At 37.9% G+C, this 18053-nt stretch overlaps 1 protein-coding gene across 4 annotated transcripts in view; it reads left to right on the forward strand.

Moving 5' to 3' along the window:
• npas2 (neuronal PAS domain protein 2) overlaps positions 1–18053 on the forward strand; it is a 67230-nt gene that overhangs the window by 11645 nt on the left and 37532 nt on the right. The window contains exon 1 of one of the 4 annotated variants that reach the window (XM_048187341.1): positions 7471–14570. The exons of the other annotated variants lie outside the window; for them this stretch is intronic. The gene's annotated coding sequence lies outside the window, so the exon portion shown is untranslated. Of the gene's footprint in view, positions 1–7470; positions 14571–18053 lie in introns of those variants that run through there. 4 annotated transcript variants of the gene reach the window in all.

Below are 18053 nucleotides of genomic sequence, written 5' to 3' on the forward strand. Positions count from 1 at the left end.
TTCCAGAGTTGGGTGCGATTGTACTGAATGATCTGCCCCCCCATTGAAGAGAGGCAATGCAGAGGGACAACGAGAAGGCCAGAGTCAGAGGAACGTAGTGAGGGAGTCAGAGTGTAGGGGATGAGCATATTACAAAGATAAGGGGGAGCCAAGCCATGCACAGATTTAAAAGTGAGCAGGAGAATTTTGAATTTAATACAGTAGGCAGCTGGAAGCCAGTGGAGATCATACAAAATTGGGGTGATGTGAGCAGAACGCTTGGTATGGGTGAGTATTCTAGCAGCAGAGTTTTTGTGATATAACAATGCAAAACACATTTATTATGTCTGCTAAATTGCATTTATTTACTGTTAACAGCTTTTATTGTTTGATAACCTGTCTTCTCCTCATATGCTATCATTAATTATCATGTGATGTCACGAAAATGGGAATAAATGTATTGAATAAAATAAATAAAATATCTATTTTTTTTAATGAAACATTTTTTTTGTCAATACAGTAAGTGCATTTTGATATAATTACTGTACATTGTGGATACAATTATTTTATGTGTATTTATAGATCCATTTAAAAATGTATTATTTATAAGATAAATCACAGACACACCACAGGACAAAGGTTATGATCAATTAATCTTGATGGGGAAAAAAAAAAACTTATATAAAGTTTTGGAGTAATAACTATGGAAGCTTGTTTCTGCCATTTAATAAAAAAACAAAAAATAAAATCAGACTCACAATTCTGAGTTATAAAGCCAAAATTGCATGATATAAACTTGCGATTGTGTGTTAATGAATCTACAGATATGCTATTTACAAGTGTACAGTTTATGTTGTAATTTACAGATTACATTGGAGACAATGTGTAGTTCTGTTCCTGTAGCTACTGTTCTGGTGCTCTGTAGTGCTGGCCAGAGGGTTCAAACGGCTCAAAGAGAGAGTGGGCTGGGTGTGTGGGGTCCAAAACTTCTTATTTGTGAAATTTACTTTAGCAATTACTGAGTGAAAGCTGTTTCAGTGTGAACCCAGCAGCATTTTTTCGCCCAATGAATGATATGTACATTTTTCTTTACAACTGGCCTTTACCTGTCAAGAGATGCAGTCAAAGAGGCTGAAATGAGGCTGAGAAACAAAACATTGATTTGAGCATGTAGCTTCTGGCATAAGATGCATGATGGTCATGTAAACAGGCATGGAGAGGAAAGGGCAGCAAGATTCATGGACTAAATGGAAATGGGTGTCAGACCGGAAGAGCAATTGGTCTGATTTTTCAGAGAGTGGACATCCAGGACATGAAATGACCAGGTTGGTACCATGACCGGGTTCTGAGGGTGATAACTGAAGCCAAGACCCAAAAAAGAGCACCTACAATACAAGAACCATCCATGTCATCAGACTAATGGAGAAGCCACAGCTAAAAGACAGGCAGCTGAAGGTGGATCTTGGGAGGCAGATCATATTTCCAAACAGATACCTCTCATAGGCCTATCATTGTCTTGGAAACATCAGAGCAAGTGGTCATGCTAGAATTGACATCCTTGGGACAAAATCAAATCAAATCAAGCAAACCAATGAAAGGACGAGAGACAGATGTTCTGAGCATGTAGGCCTACTTGTGGACTCATGTTCAGGTTGTAAGAAGGCACGGAAAACGGTAATTTTTTTTGAAGGAGTTATAGTTCAGGAGAATAAAGGGCAACCAAACAGCCCTGTTTAACACTGTCCTGTAAGGGACCGCGCCATTACTCAAACAGCATCATGTGAAAGCAGTTACTAAAACACAATAGTGACTGATGTGGGAAAAGATTTTGTGGTCAGATAACACCACATCTTTCAGAGAACCTAATATAAGCACCACCTCAGAGCGGCATACCACAGAGAATGATAATATAGTGGCTGGTAAACTTGGAGTCTGAAAATACAGTAGAAAGAAAAAAAATGGGTGATGCAAAATAAATGGAAATACAGGAGAACCTGATTCAGTTGGATACAAAACTGAAACTTAGAAGTTAGTTTCAACTGTGCTTTGAAAAATGTAATTCTGACATGGACAACCTGCTGCTAGCAGGATTTTTGTCTGCTGGACAATTTTTCTTGCCCTGCCATTTATACTGCCCTCTCCACACACTTTAAGAATACTAAATGTTTTTTTTATTATTTATTTTTTTTATTATTATTATTATTATTTTATTCTTTACATATTGTTTTCCTTAACATTTTTACATAGAACACAACTTATGTAGATCATTAGTTTAAAAAAAAAAGTAAGAAATTGAAAACTCTGATTATTTTAAATAATGATACATTATTTGGCATTTTAATAAGTATTTAAATGAATGGTGCTTTGAAATAAAAACATCATGGAGAGCAAAATTAAAGTAACCCTTACCAACTTTTACAGTTGTATTTCATGTTTTCATGCTATAGGCTTTATCTGTGTGTTAGGGCTTTGTGTGGATACAGCAATGCATTGTGGGATATCTGACAGGTTGCTCTCCCAATCTGTGTTCAGCCAGCTTGGGGTGTGGCTTCAGCGCTAGAGATTCAGATCTGGACTTCAGTTTAGTGGTTTGTTGAATTGGCTATTGATTAATATTAGCTGGCATATATTCATTTTTCCAATATAATGTTTTCCAGCGTTTCTGTTTCCAAGCAGCCTTATGTAAATGTATGCCTGCACAAAAATTTAGAGGGGGATTTAAGTTTGTTGGTGTGGGTGTAATTTTTTTCAGTTTAAGACTGCACTGTGCAGCTCATTATTACCAATGATGTCATAGCTCATGACTCACTCTGACTGTATTGTCTTGTTTGTTTTCCTGTTTGCTAAAAGGCCAAGAACAGCCGTAGGCCCTCTGTGTCAGCTTACAGATATCCCAAAAATTAAGCGCATAAATAAATGTCACTTCGGCTATACTGATGTGGGTTCAGTGATGTCATGCTGACGTCATAGATCATGTTCTCAATACAAGTCTTTGTTGCTGTTATGCAAAACTTATATTATCCTATAGCCTGTGTGTATGTGTGTGTGATTTTGATTTTGTATGTGTTCCAGCATAAATAATCAGTTTTTCGCTCTTGTTGCATGCAGTTACAATCTTTCTCTCTGTGTCTGCATCTCCCTCTCTCTTTCTCATTGCATTTTGCAGTACTGTGGGGATTGTTTAAGTGGTTAATATTAATGAAATCTAATGAAAGTTTTGAATATACAAGTAAATTATTTATGCTATGTTGGTGCTCACAGGAGAGATTGATGGTTCTTTAATTATAGACTAATGAGAGGAGACCACAACAGTCATTACACTAAAAACATCAGAGCATTAGCCAAAGGGCCTTTTAACTACAAGTTTGTTAAATTAATGCAGTCTGCATCATATCAAATATTAAGATGGTTTGGTATGTTATTAAATGGACAATTAAAAAGCAGTGTTTTTTTGCTTTTGAAAATGTTGAAAGATAAACTCATTCCTGGAAATAAGTCAAGCTGCAAGGAATTCCATCAGTAGCTCATGAGCAGCCATAAAGTAATCAAATCAGGTTGCATTTCAAAATGTCCCTCTGACGAAATACGTAATGTGTTAAAATACAATGGTGTGTGTGTGTGTGTGTGTGTGTGTGTAGTAAGGTTCAAAAGACCATATTTGACCCTGGACCACAAAACCAGTCATAAGTCACATGGATATATTTGTAGCAATAGCAAACGATACATTGTATGGGTCAAAATTATCGATTTTTCTTTTATGCCAAAAATCATAGGATATTTAGTAAAAATCATGTTCCATGAAAATATTTTGTAAACTTTTCTACTATAAAAAATATCAAAAATGTATTTTTGTAAGTGGCTATGCAATGCTAAGGACTTCATTTGGACAACGTTAAAGGCAATTTTCTTAATATTTAGATTTTTTTGCACCCTTACATTCCAGATTTTAAGAAAATATTGTCCTATCCTAACAAACCATACATCAATGGAAAGCTTACTTATTCAGCTTTCAGATGATGTATAAATCTCAGTTTTAAAAAATTGACCCTTGACTGGTTTTGTGGTCCAGGGTCACATATATCACATATAAAAAATCGTTTTTGCAGGGGGAAAAAAAGCTGGCAGCTGTGGTTGTTAGAATAAAATTTAAAGATATTTACAGAACAACCTGTACAATTTATAGGTTTTTTTTACATTACAGTAATCCAACAACCCTTTTCTGCTGTATTAGCAATGCCATGTTGCTACTTAAATCTGTTTTGTACTTTTAGGATTTACCGACATCCACCATAATAACACTGGTGGAGAGCCACTTGATGAATCAAAGCTCATCACAAATAGGGTAGTGCAAGGACGATGTATTTTTGTAGGCCAACTCAAAAGTTAGCATCACTCTGATTCCGTTGACAAAAACTTAATAGGATTTTTCCATTGGCTTTTGGATTATTGCAGAAAATAAGGTCTGTGATTAACCAAAGCTTATGATTCTTACATGTTCTGTTCATCGTGATAATCTTTACAAATGAACAAAACTAAAACTATTGTAAATACAATTGGCTGTAAAATTTACTGTAAATTTACACGAAATGTAAAGTATCTATTACCAGTTTTCTTGGTATAGTACGGGAACTTACTGTTAACCATTTGACAGGTTTTTACTGTTGCATTTTTACAGTCTTTTACAGTTAAAATTATGATCATTTTTTACAGTGTTTTCCATTTAAATTCATTCAAACATTTAGGATTTTGAAAATTTTAAAATAAAAAAATCAGAAAAATGAATTGGAAATATTTGAGACCAAGGTCACTAATCAAATAATACAATTTATGAAACTGATCATGTGAACTCCTTTACACAAAAGGTCAGATTTTCTTCCACTGAAGCACAAGATGCTCTTTGGATCATCTCAAATCATGCTGGAGAACATGACCAGGTTTTACACAAACTTGTTGATGCAGCTTAAGTTGTGCTAACTAAAAGGGGCTTGTACCAAATACATACCAAAAGACATTCTAAAAATTAATGTACATTTTATGAAAAGTTTTCAGTTAAATTGTTATGCTGGTTATATAATTTATAATGAAGAATTTTGTATTAGAAAAATGCAGAATGGAATAATTTTCCCAGAATTTAAACACTGTATTTGTATATGTTCTTGTTGGAATGAATGCATGTAAAGCATATTCAATTCAATTCAATTCAATTCAATTCACATTTATTTGTATAGCACTTTTCACAATACATATCGTTTCAAAGCAGCTTTACAGAAAACACATGACAACATTACAATATAAAGTGATCTGTTATCAGAGGTGACTGTGTTCAAGTTATGTAATGTTATTTCAGAGATATACATAAATAAAAATGCAGTTAGCTAACAATCTGTTAATTTAAATAATGTATTAGTAATGTATTGACAGTCGTCTCTTGAATCTGTTGTTTCAATACGTCTATATGTATATATACATGTATACCTTTTACATTTCAACTTGCATTTTGAAGTCATTACATTAACTTGCTTTTCAAGTTATTTCCATTATGCTGAAAAATTAATATGACTGGATGATAAATAAAGGAATTTCTAGCAAAAAATATCACTTTCATTTTATTATTATTATTATTATTATTATTATTATTATTATTTAAATATTAAAACAAAGCAGAGCTCTGAAGGCTTCCATATTAAAATACTTCATGTATTTAATATAGAATGAATTTTCCAGTAATAAGAACAATGTGGTTGATCATTGTGGTTTTGCTCCAGAATGAATAGACTTCACAGCAGAGAATCAACCTCTTACTAAACCCACCCTCCCATTTTTTTCTCTCTCTCTCTCTCTCTCTCTCTCTGATGTTGCCTGTATAATTAAGTGATCACTGTTCTGTTTGATATAAAGTAGCTCACTGTTAAATTAAAAACAGGCCATTTTAATTATAGTCTCTCTTCCCTTAATTAGTTTGTGTTTTTCTCTCTTAACTCGGTATAATAGACCCCTTACTCTTACCCTCTCTTTTTCTTTCTGCCTCTCTTTATTCTCTTTTCCACACATATGCACACAAACACTTATGAACGGACCCTTTTACTTGATCTAATGTGAGATGATTAGCTTTTTTTCATTTAGCTGGGTCAGATCACATTAAGATAATTACAATTTATAAAAGAACAATGTGGTTTTACTATAGCAGCACAGTAGTAATTGCAACACACAACGACACACAAGCATAAAGGACCGGAGCCCAGAACAGCCCATATGTTATGATGAAAGTGCTCAGTGAATAAAAAGAAAGATGGATGGATGGATAGACTGAAGGATGGAGCTTTGGTATATGTGAATAGATGGAGAAAGAGAGAGCAGCAATTATCTCAGCTCAGAGAGTAAGATGGCCTCCTGTGAAATGATCATACTGTTTAGAGGTGTATTTCTGGCTTTGGGGTTTTAAATGTCTACAAGACTTTCCTGTCCTCCGAGATTGAAGAAAACTGCTGCTTTACTCTAGCTGACCTACATAATCTTGTGTAAGGCTCAACAATAGAAGCAGCGAGGTTAAACTCATCCTTACTGACTGAATCCAGTGGGATTGATCACTATATCTAATGCTAATGCATATCGAAGGTTTAAAACTGGATGCACACTGTACGATTTATAATGGTCCTTTACAACTGTTGCTTGACTGAGACCGCTGTAAGCCATGTTACACTGTAGGATCTCAGTTGTCTTTAATGTAAGACTGTACGGCAGTCAAGACGCATTAAAAACAGATGCAATCAAGAAGACTTGTCTACACTGTAAAAAAAATCCCGTTGTTTCTACGGAAAAATACCGGCAGCTGTGGTTACCAGAACAATACTGTAAAAATGACATCAAACCGTAAACATACTTACGGAGTTACATGTGAATTTTACATTTTAAATATGTATATTTAACATTGGATTTCAGTACGCTGTAAAAAAAATCCCAGTAAAATTTACGGTAAAATAACATATTTCATTAACTGATATAATGTTAATTTACCAACCTAATGAAGTACTAATATCTGTTTTGTATCTTTATAATACACTGACAGTCACCAAACCCAGTGGTGATAAGAGTCACATGATGAATCAAAGTTCATCACAAGCAGCTTTTCCACAAGCTGAGGAGGACAATACTAATATATAGAAGGTGCACACAGTGTCATTCACACACACACTAAACACCATCATGGTAACATGCATGAAATTTTAAAAATGCAATAAACATTAATTTAACAACATTAGATGTAACATAAAACCCTAATGTACATAACTGATTAGAAAAAAATGAGAAAAACTAAGAAGAAACAGAGTTATTTCAACAAAAATATATCAAATGTGAAGTGTCACGCAGGGAATTGTGGGAATGTCAATTTACGTTTTTTCACTGTAAATTTTACAATGAATTGTTATTTTTCACTTTCAAAAACTGTGAATTTAACGGTATTTTACCGTAAAATTACATTAAATGTACCGTTAGATCTATTACAGTTATTCACCATATATAGTACGGAAACTTTCTGTAAACCAATTAACAGTTTTTCACCGCAGCATTTTTACAGTCTTTTACTGTTAAAATCACGGTAATTTTTTACAGTGTAGAGTTTTGCATCTGTAGTGATTTATGGTCTAAAATAATAATATTAATATTTGGTATTAATATTAGCATTGAGTTTTTGGTCACACATCACCTAAGGTGAGTGTGAGAGTGTCAGACGATTGCTCCTTATTATGGGGCACCAGCCAAGGAATTTCACCTTGACAGTAAAGAACAAACATGGAAGATTGTTGACTAAATTAGAATGATATAAATTGGAGAAAGTTTGTCATCTGATAAATCTGAAGGATTTGTAACATATTGTTAACTTGTAGTGCCTCTTACTGTATTATCAACACAAGGAAGACACAAGTGTAATAAAAGGATTTTATTAACAAAAGGATAGACAAGAGTAACTAACAACTACTGAATGGATAAATTGCAAAAAGATTGATAAATGCAAGTGTATGAGCTGGATGTTGCTATGGCGGTTACAAGTTACCTTATGGAAAAATAAACTAGTTTCTCTAGAATAAATACAACCCAAACCAAATTCTGAATTCAACAAATAAATCGAGAGATTTATTTGCTGATATCAGGTATGCAAAATCTAATGCAAATTAGATAATCATATACTGACAATATACACTAATGCCAAGGTCTCTGGAGAGGTTTGGTAAAGTGATATTTATGCTTGGTCTTGCTGAATCCGAGGGGGACGTCTCCATCTATTGACCAGGGCAGGTTTGCAGTTGGAAGAAAGGAGTTGGAATCAGTTTCACCACCTTGAACACAATGTACTTGAACGTTGAACTCCTGAAGCACAGAGAAGGTCCTTTTCCTGGAACACACAGAAGAAGAAGCCTTGAAGACAGAAGTTCTGATGTGTGTGCAGATGATCCTTATTCTCTGTAACATGTAGATGGAAGGATCTTTTAAAGTCAGTGCAGATCCGAGCAGTCTGGAACACGCAGATCTGGAGGATCTCTGATGAGAGGATTTTGAAGTTGGTGCAGAAGATATTTTGAAGATGGGGGCTAAGCTTCTCTTCGCTGTCTCCATTGCAGTTTTCAAACTCCACAAATTCACTTCTTGCAGAACTTCCTTTGTTTCTCTCTTTAGAGCTTTAGAGTCTTGAGCGAGCAACTCGTAAAGTTGGACTTAGCTTAGCACATCTTGGGACCGGAACCTTGAACCAGGACTGGAACTGGAACTGGAGCCTGGAACCAGAACAGGAATCTGCAGCAACCCAGAAACTGGAACAATTCTCTGTCTCAGAGAAAAGCCATTTAATCTCTCATGAGAAGGAGGGGCTTGCAAATTAGCACCTTTTAGATCCAGTGTTTTGATTGGCTGATGCTGTCAGAGGTGGCCAGTGTATAGCCTCTCTTTATGTGAGGTTCATTTGCATAGCTTAAAGTTCATGTTTAGAACAATGTCAAAGGTTTTTCCTATGCATAATTCACTTTCCAAACCAATTTCAGATTAACTTAGGCACTATGCTGAAAACATAGCCCAAACATCATTGGGTTATGCATTCATGTACAGTGCATCTGGAAAGTATTCACAGTGCTTCACTTTTTCCACATTTTATGTTACAGCCTTATTCCAAAATTGATTAAATTCATTATTTTTCTTAAAATTCTACAAACAATACCCATAATGACAACATGAAAGAAGTTTCTCCCATTCGTCTTTGCAGGACCTCTCAAGCTCCATCAGGTTGGATGGGGAATGTCGGTGCACAGCCATTTTCAGATCTCTCCAAAGATGTTCAGTCAGGTTCAAGTCTGGGCTCTGGATGGGCCACTAATGGACATTTACAGAGTTGTCCCATAGCCACTCCTTTGTTATCTTGGCTGTGTGCTTAGGGTCGTTGTCCTGTTGGAAGATGAACCTTCGCCCCAGTCTGAGGTCCAGTGCTCTCTGGAGCAGGTTTTCATCAAGGATGTCTCTGTACATTGCTGCATTCATCTTTCCCTCAATCCTGACTAGTCTCCCAGTTGCTGCCGCTGAAAAACATCCCCACAGCATGATCCTGCCATCACCATGCTTCATTGTAGGGATGATATTGCTGGCATGCCACTTGTGTATTACTCTCACTGAGATTAAAAATGCTGACAGGACGATGTTTCTAGACTCCCCCATTTCCCTGTCGGGCCTGATTGCCTCCGTGGTGGATGGCTTCGCAGAGCGCTGCATCGTGGCCCAGAAGTCATTGCAGGCTATGCGTCATGTCCTGCCAAATAGAGCTAGTCCCTCCACTGCCTCCAGTCACTCCAAGACAGCCCATTCGACTCAGCAGCGACCCAGACCAGCCTCAGTGCCGTCTAGCCCTAGCTGAAAGCCAGCCCGAAGTCGAGCCACATCTCCGGCCACCCGTTTCCGAAGTGTCAAGGACCTCCCGCCAATCTAGAGCTGGACCCTGTGCAGTCCTGAAGGAGGAAAGGGTTAAGTCAGGTTTTTACTTCCTTGTCCCCAAGAAGGATGGCAGCCTCAGGCCCATCCTCAATCTGAGATGTCTGAATCATGCCCTCATGAGACGGTCTTTCAGAATATTACCTATGAAACAAATCCTCATACAAATTCGTCCCGGGATTGGTTTATATCAGTGGATCTGAAAGGCACCTACTTTCATATCCAGATAGCCCCCTATCACACACACCATTCTTGAAATTTGTGTTTGAGGGTATGGCGTACCAATATACAGTCCTTCCATTTGGACTCTAGCTCTGCATACTTTTATGAAGTGTGTAGACGTGGCTCTCTCCCCTCTGAGACAGACGGGAATCTGCATACTGAACTACCTTGACTGATTGGCTGCTTATAGCCCAATCAGAATAGGAGCTGTGCGCCCACAGATCCCTGTTCCTCAATCATCTTAAAAAACCTGGGCTTCATGGTCACTTTGGCAAGAGTTTGCTGATCTCCAGCCAACAAATTTCTTTCCTGGGAGTGGTCATCGACTCAACTCGAATGCAGGCTTGGCTCTCACAGGTGCGCTTCCTGAAAATCAGGAGCATGGCACCCTCAAGCAAGGTGGGGTCTCATCTCCCCCTCAAGAGGTTTCAGAAGCTGTTGGGCCTCATGGCAGAAACTTCCTTGATCATTCCACTGGGCTTGGTTTCCAGGTGGAAAGTGGTCATGACAGAAGCCTCCAAGATGGGCTGGGGTACCCTGTCCAATGGCAGAATAGCCATGATAGCCAGGCGATTCTGGCCTTCAAGGAGTTCCAGATGGAACTCGGGGATCATCACATCCAGGTCTGCTTTTGACAACAGGACGGTGGTTGCATTTGTAAACCACCAAGGAGGTCTCAGGTCTGCACAGACTTGCAAACAGTCTTGTCTAGAGGTACTCTAGTGAAGTGGGCCCACTCCTCTCCTCCACTCCTCTTGGGCTTGGTCCAGCAGAATCTCTATCACGGATATCTGTGTGGCGGCCGGCTGGACTTCACCGTCCACTTTCATCAGATTTTACAACCTAACTAGATTTTAGCCCTAGCATAATTATGTGGTGTAAAGAAACTGGAGAGCTCCCCAGAACTATTTTTTTCCTCCGGGGAAGAGTAGAGTTCAGAGGAGGCGGGATGCTAGGAGGAAGTATTTGAAGGAAGTGATTTGGTAAACAAGACTGAAATGCAGAGGAGAAGTAACATTCCTCCTCTGTAACAAACAAGAGAGGTTTTTAGCAAGCACCTACATTAAGCTCTGAGGCTGGACTAATGACATAAATGGCATACTTAATTTATTTTACGACCCACATTATGATAGATCTGGCACAGGGCTTGAGAGTAGAGCCATGAATTGCTTTATGCTAGGTCAATACTAGGGTTAGTGCTAATCTAAATTAGCATGGGCTATAGCAGGTCTTAGATGAGAGTATTGAGCTGCCTCCCCCAAAAGGGGTCTTTAAGTAGGATGGCTCCCCTGTGGCTCCTCTGACATCTAGTTGATGACATCTATTGCTAGCACCCTCTTATACCCACAGTCTCTCCGGAAGTGACATCATGGACTGTTGTCGAACAATGAATTTGTTGTGTGTATACATTTGCTTTAGACACCTGTCACATTGATGCCATTCCCCATAGCCTCGATTCAGGTGCAGTGTCTTGTTGCTTTTCTCAGGGAACCATGGTTACAGTTGTAACCCAAGACAGTGTGTTTTTTTTTTTTTTTTTTTAAATACAGTGTCTGAGAGAGATGCAAAGATCCACAGAGAGACTACAATAGAATGAGCCACAGAAACTGAACATGTCAGCATTTCTGATGTGTCTCTGACGTTTATGAGGATTGAGTACTGTCGGGCTGTTTAGGATGGAATGGCTGGTATCAGGAAGAAAGTGTTTGCTGTGGGTTATTAAATAACTGCTGAAATGAATCTAACTCTAATTTGTGTCACTGACTTGTAAACAAACCATGGTCTTAAGCAGAATGCTGCAGGTCACAAATAACAATATTTGACCAATACTAGTGCATTTGGGTGATTACCTGTTGCTTGATATAATCATCAACTTTTGTTTAAAATTGCTGATCAAACCATAAGAAGGAACAAAACTGTACAGTGCAAATACATACAATATCTGAAGAAAAGTATGTTTGTATGGTTTGTCCTATAAAGGGAGCATCTGATGATTGAGTTTTGAATTCCTTATGAACAATTCACTTGACCTTTTATTGGTTTGCCACAGAAACATGTAGGCTGAGTGTGCTTACTTACTACTCTCTCTCTCTCTCTCTCTCTCTCTCTCTCTCTTTCTCTCTCTCACACACTCACACACACACACACACACACACACACACACACACACACACACCCTTGACACATATATGCTGTTTGATTCTAATGAGGAAGTTCTTGTTATTATTTCCTGAACTTGTGAATGTTGTTTGCTATGTTGTTTAAATTCTCTTCCTCTCCCTTTTTCTTTTTTTTCCTCCTCTCTCTCCCTCCATCTCTCTCTCTCTCTCTCTCACTCTCTCTCTCTCAGTTCTTCCCTCACGCTCGTGCTGGTGTTCCACTGACCCATATTTCTCTGGTAGTTCTTTAAAGATACAGAGCCGCAGACTGCCTCCAAACCAAAGTAGCACTGACATAAAAAAAACAGTGACAAAGCAAAACATAAAAGAAATTACGGAGAGAAAATACAAGATAGGAAACAAATAAGGGGAAAGAAAGAAGCAAATAAGGAAAGAGAGAGAGAGAGAGAGAAGAAATGGTTTTGTTGATCTTATTATATACCCAATGACTCATTGCATGATGAATCTAAGACTCCCTCCTTTAATAGTTATCATCAGACTTTAATTAGTCCATTAATTTTGGTTTTATTATAATTAGCAGAGTTTTTCAGCTATTTTTGCATGATATGGCAAGCAACTAAAGCCATTAAAATGTTAAAAATAATGCAGAGCAATTAAATCTATCAGATGAGTTCAGTAAAAATGCACTGAGCTGGTAAAGACACACAGCTGATGTGTTTGAGAGGTTTATCTGCTCTTCTGCCCAGCAGCCATGTTGGACGGAGGGGCTTGATGGAGGATTCTGTGTTTGCCATGGCAACTGATACTGGTCCTGAGACTGTGCTTTCCAACATCACACATAATTTCTGCTTTAACTCATTTAGTGGATTTAAAAGGGGTCCTCTATAAAATATGTGTTTGTTAACATATGTTTGTGTTGACAGATTTAGGCATGTTTTATCCTATAAAAAGAGTCAATTTATTATCTAAAGTGTCACTTTATTTTATTATAAGCATCATTTAACTTTTTCATCATTTCAGCTCTACCAACTCTTCTGCAACAGACCCAGTTTCACCTTTTGCTGCATCAGTGGAATCTTTTGAGGAAACTACCTCTAAAATGGTGCAGAATAGTTACACATGTGCCTCCAAAAGAGAGCTCAGCTTGTAAATTTGAGCATTACCCTGTCTAATATGGACATATTGCAGTCACTTCCACCAGCCACCATGGTGACTGTTGAATTGTCATTGACTTTAATGTAGATGGGTTGCATTATGCTGTACACATTTTTTTTTCCTGTCTAATTTGTGATTCTTTGAACTACCTGAAATAGTCACTTTTTCCACAACAAGTGCTTTGCATAGGCTATATCTCTCCCATCCTGTTTACTATGCTTAAGTTGTCTGTTTCATTACATATTGTGTCTAAAATACTTTTTTTTTTTTTTTTTTTAAACGTCAAAGCTCTTCATGGTCTTGTAAAGAAACCTTGAAGTTTTAGAAAGGCACTAAATAAAACATTTATTATTAATATTATTATTAATTTATTAACAAAAATAACAGTAATTAAACATTTTCCTGCAATAAGATACACATAAGAGTTGTTAATAATAATAATAATAATAATAATAATAATAATAATAATAATAATTTTATTTGATTAACTCGTGCACCACGAAGAGGTGTATCATCTTACAGGAAATTGTTTAATTTATTTCACTGAAAGCAAGTTCTATTGAGGCAAATGTGCATATGCGAAAGGCGACCCTCAGCTCCATAGACACACGGGCTGACAGCAGCACGTTATTCACCAAAACCTATAGGGCCGAAAGAACGTCTTCGCTCTTCACAGCGATTGTTTATGAAAATGATTTAAAAATGATTGTTACCGGGTGTTTATGATCGAGGCCGTCCTTGCATTTGTGCGTCTTTTCTCTGGAGTGTGTGTGTGTGTGTGTGTGTGTGTGAGGCTGCGGGCGGTTAGTGATGTCGTTGGTTGAGTATTGAGCTCCCGTCTGACCTACTTTCTTACTTCGCATCAGCACAGCGCTGTTTACAGGCGCTCGTGAGCGGAGGATGTGGACCCGGTAACGAAAAAAACGTAGCCGAAACGCAGAGGCGCGTGCTCTCGTATGCCACTTAATCTTGGGATTCTTCAGTTAACCTGTTTTATGCATATTTTGCCCCGTGTCCGACTTCACAGTGGCTCTTTCGTGGGTTGTTTATGGTGAAGGCAGGCTTCATGTGAGAGGCGCGGACGAGAGCAAAAGTGAAGTGTGGACCTGTAGTCCTTAACGCACGGTAAGATATCCCGTACATTAGGCTATAAGTTATAATGCAAATGAGAAAGTAAGCTGTTAAGTCTGCGGAGCTGTTTGTAACGCATTTAAAGATCGCTTGTTTGCTTCCAGTGGATTCTTCGCTTTCTATATGGGGAAACTAAGAGGGAATCGTAATTCATAGTTGTGAAAAGAGAAATTGATGTGTGAGGGTCGCATGGAAACGTTCTCTGATGTTACCGCGAGCGTTTTTTTTTTTTTTTACCTTTAATCTTTCTATCTCAGACACGGTGGACTGCATGACTGCATAACCAGGCACGTTCAGTTTTTGGACATAGGCTAATAATAGAATTATGTTACTGAAAACTTTATAATATTATGTCTGTGAAGTTTGCTGGTGTGACTGTCGTGGTTCCGGAATCCGGATTAATCTGAAATCTTGGAATGCAGTCAAAATGGGTCACTGTTTAATTCGCTGAAACCAGTATCTCCAGCAGCATAAAACCTGTCTACTAAGACATTTTCGATTTATGTTGGGCTACTGAAACTTGTAATAAATGGCTTAAATCCATTTACACTTGTGTGAGAAATGCGTAAGAGCTCCTGTCTGATTTAATCACACTGTAGGCTTCAAATGTTTTCATCGCTATTTTGTGACAGCAGTTTCCATCCACTTGTCACTCTACTTTTTCTTCATCATTTTTTTTAATGCAAAGTGGTTGAAAAGGTGCATACAATGAACTTAATTTAAGATGTAACTTCCGCAGTACTTAGTTTATATTTAAACATCTAAGGATATAACTGAGTGGATTTATTTTTATTTTACTAGTTCCGTGGCCTTGCACTCTTGCTGTTTGGACTGGAAGTGCGTGTTTGGGTTCTATTTGTTGTGGTTCAGGAAATGATTTGGACTTTGCAAGTAACAGTTTTATTAAGGGCATAGCTGACGCATAACGTGTCCATCCATAGACTGTTTTTAAAATCGAGATTTGTTAATGTATATGAATGTTAATTGTAGAATATATGAATGTATACGCAGGTGCAAATTAATTAGATTAAATGTTAGCGAACAGAAGTCTTAAACAGTACGTAAACAGTAGCCCATGACAAACGTAATATCAGGCGTACATCATTACACTTATATTAATATGAGCCTGAAGCTGCTGCTGCTGCATGCATAATAAGTAGAATAATTAAAAAGACTGAAGATTTTAAACAAAATTTTGGTTAAAATTGTTTTGATGAAATTTATTAATTTAGGAATATCCAGAAGGACTTACAAATAAGGAACCTTATTACTATTTATTTATTTATTTATTACTTACTTGTACTTATTATAGGAATAGAATGTAGTGTCTTGTTTTTGGTTGTGGATTAATTCAAGGGATGAAAAATTAAATTAAAATTCTATCATCATTTAATCGCCCTCATGTCGTTTCAAACCTGTATGACTTTCTTTTATATGTGGAACATAAAAATATATTTTGAATGTCTTTGAGTGTGTGTGTGCGTGCGTGTGTGTGTGTGTGTGTGTGTGTAGTTCAGGTATACCCTGTGTGTGTGTGTGTGTGTGTGTGTGTGTGGATCAGGTATATCCTACGTTATGGGAACAAAATGTCCCCAGAACGATGGCAATATCCCAAATCCTTGTCCTTGCTTGGTTACCAACATTATTTAAAATATTTTGTTTCACAGAAGAAAGAAAGTCACACAGGTTTAGAACAACGTGAGGATTAGTAAATGATGACAGAATGACAGTTGGGTGAACTCTCCCTTTAAGTGTTGGTTGTGAGTTAAGTAAAGTTAGCCTTCATCCTAACCCTTCCCAAAAATATTTAATGTCAACTACCCTTTAAACTCTTAGAGGCAAGTGCGAGCATGCATGAATCTGTGAGTTCTTGTAATGTCACATATTGTATGTTCATGTGATGGGGAGACCTGTGTGAATGTTTTTGTGCAGTGCAGCGTAGATGAGTGTGTAATAGAGCTGCACACTTGTCTGGCTATCACCAGACCAAGCTAAATTTAAAATTGAACAATGGTCTGGGGAGTTTGCTATGTATTTCCTACTGCACAAGAGGCGTGATCAACGAGCATTATTCACGCAATTGGATAGTCCTTCAACCAATCAGATCAATGATCCGGGTGACGTACTTTTGCAGAGCGACGCGAAAACTCCAGACAGGTTTAGTTTGTATTGGTTTGTAGTAGGGATGTGTCACGATTTTCGAATATTCGATTAGTTGATTTAATTATAGAATATCGAATAGGTTGTGCGATTGTCGTCTTAAAAAAATCCTCATGTTTTCAATGGTGACACGTTCATGTAACCAGAGGGTGGCGCGCGCGCTGCCAATAACGCACCTAAAAGCTGTCAATCAACTCTTAGACAACAGCAGAACATAGAAAAGCGTGGCATATAACAGAGACGTCAAAATCAATGTTCACAAGACACACGTGCCGTCATTCAAGCTGTTCACAATGATATAACGCGTTTAGGCAGCCTAAAATCAATATGGCTTGAGGTAGGCTTGCTGCGATAGTCGGTGTTGCCGGTGTTCAGGAACAACATCGGTATCATCACTTGTCACCGCTCCCGAATTGGCGATAATTTGAAAGTGAAAGTAAAATTCCCTCGGTCATTCATGGTGCGTGTCCACTATAAGGTGCCGGACTGGACAAAAGCGAGGCGAACGCCGCGAGCGAGCGACACTGATAGTCCACTGGCGAAGAGCGAGCGTTTTCAGTTTATTCATGTGGAAGCTCAACGTAGGAATTAATTGAAAGCACTCGCTCTGCTTCGCACTGTTATGAATGGCCGTGCGGATTTTACTTTCACTTATATTAAAGAACATATTAATATGTTTCAGCACATTACAATCATTATATGGCTTGAGTTAAGACAGCATATTCCCCAATGAATTAAACAGTTTATCAATATCATACAGATAGAAAGCGTGAATGGTCTCTCTCCCTCTCTCTGTTTGTGTGTGCGTGCGTGCAGGGGAGGGGTGCGATTTTCGAATAATAATCGAATAATTCCCAGCGATTTTCGAATATTATTTTTGCTTGAAATGCCCATCCCTAGTTTGTAGCATTGATCAGCAGTTTGCAGAAGCAGCAATGGCATCGAGCGATTTTTGCAGGTTGTGCAAAAAAAACATGAAAGTGAGTGGTATTTACACCCACTCGAGCGATTTGTTTGCTAAACTAAAGAAGTCATTTAGCATCATTGAGAGGTTAAAAGGAACTGGATTGACGGTCGTGTGAGAGACGTCATCGTGTTATACCCACCCAGAGCCATAGAAAGAGCTCTGTACCCGCCAATAGCGAGCAAGGTGGATAAGCCAGTCTGTGATTGGTTCCCGCAAAAGTGTAGCAGAAATGAATGTACGGGTTTCCAGACTGAGTTGCCGGGCGAAATCAAATCGCTGCACACGTGATTCTGGATAGATTGAGAATCACAATTTTTTGGTTTCAAACAGAGATTGCGATTCTCATGTAA

Source organism: Megalobrama amblycephala, linkage group LG4 (assembly GCF_018812025.1).
Source record: "Megalobrama amblycephala isolate DHTTF-2021 linkage group LG4, ASM1881202v1, whole genome shotgun sequence".
Taxonomy (NCBI): domain Eukaryota; kingdom Metazoa; phylum Chordata; class Actinopteri; order Cypriniformes; family Xenocyprididae; genus Megalobrama; species Megalobrama amblycephala.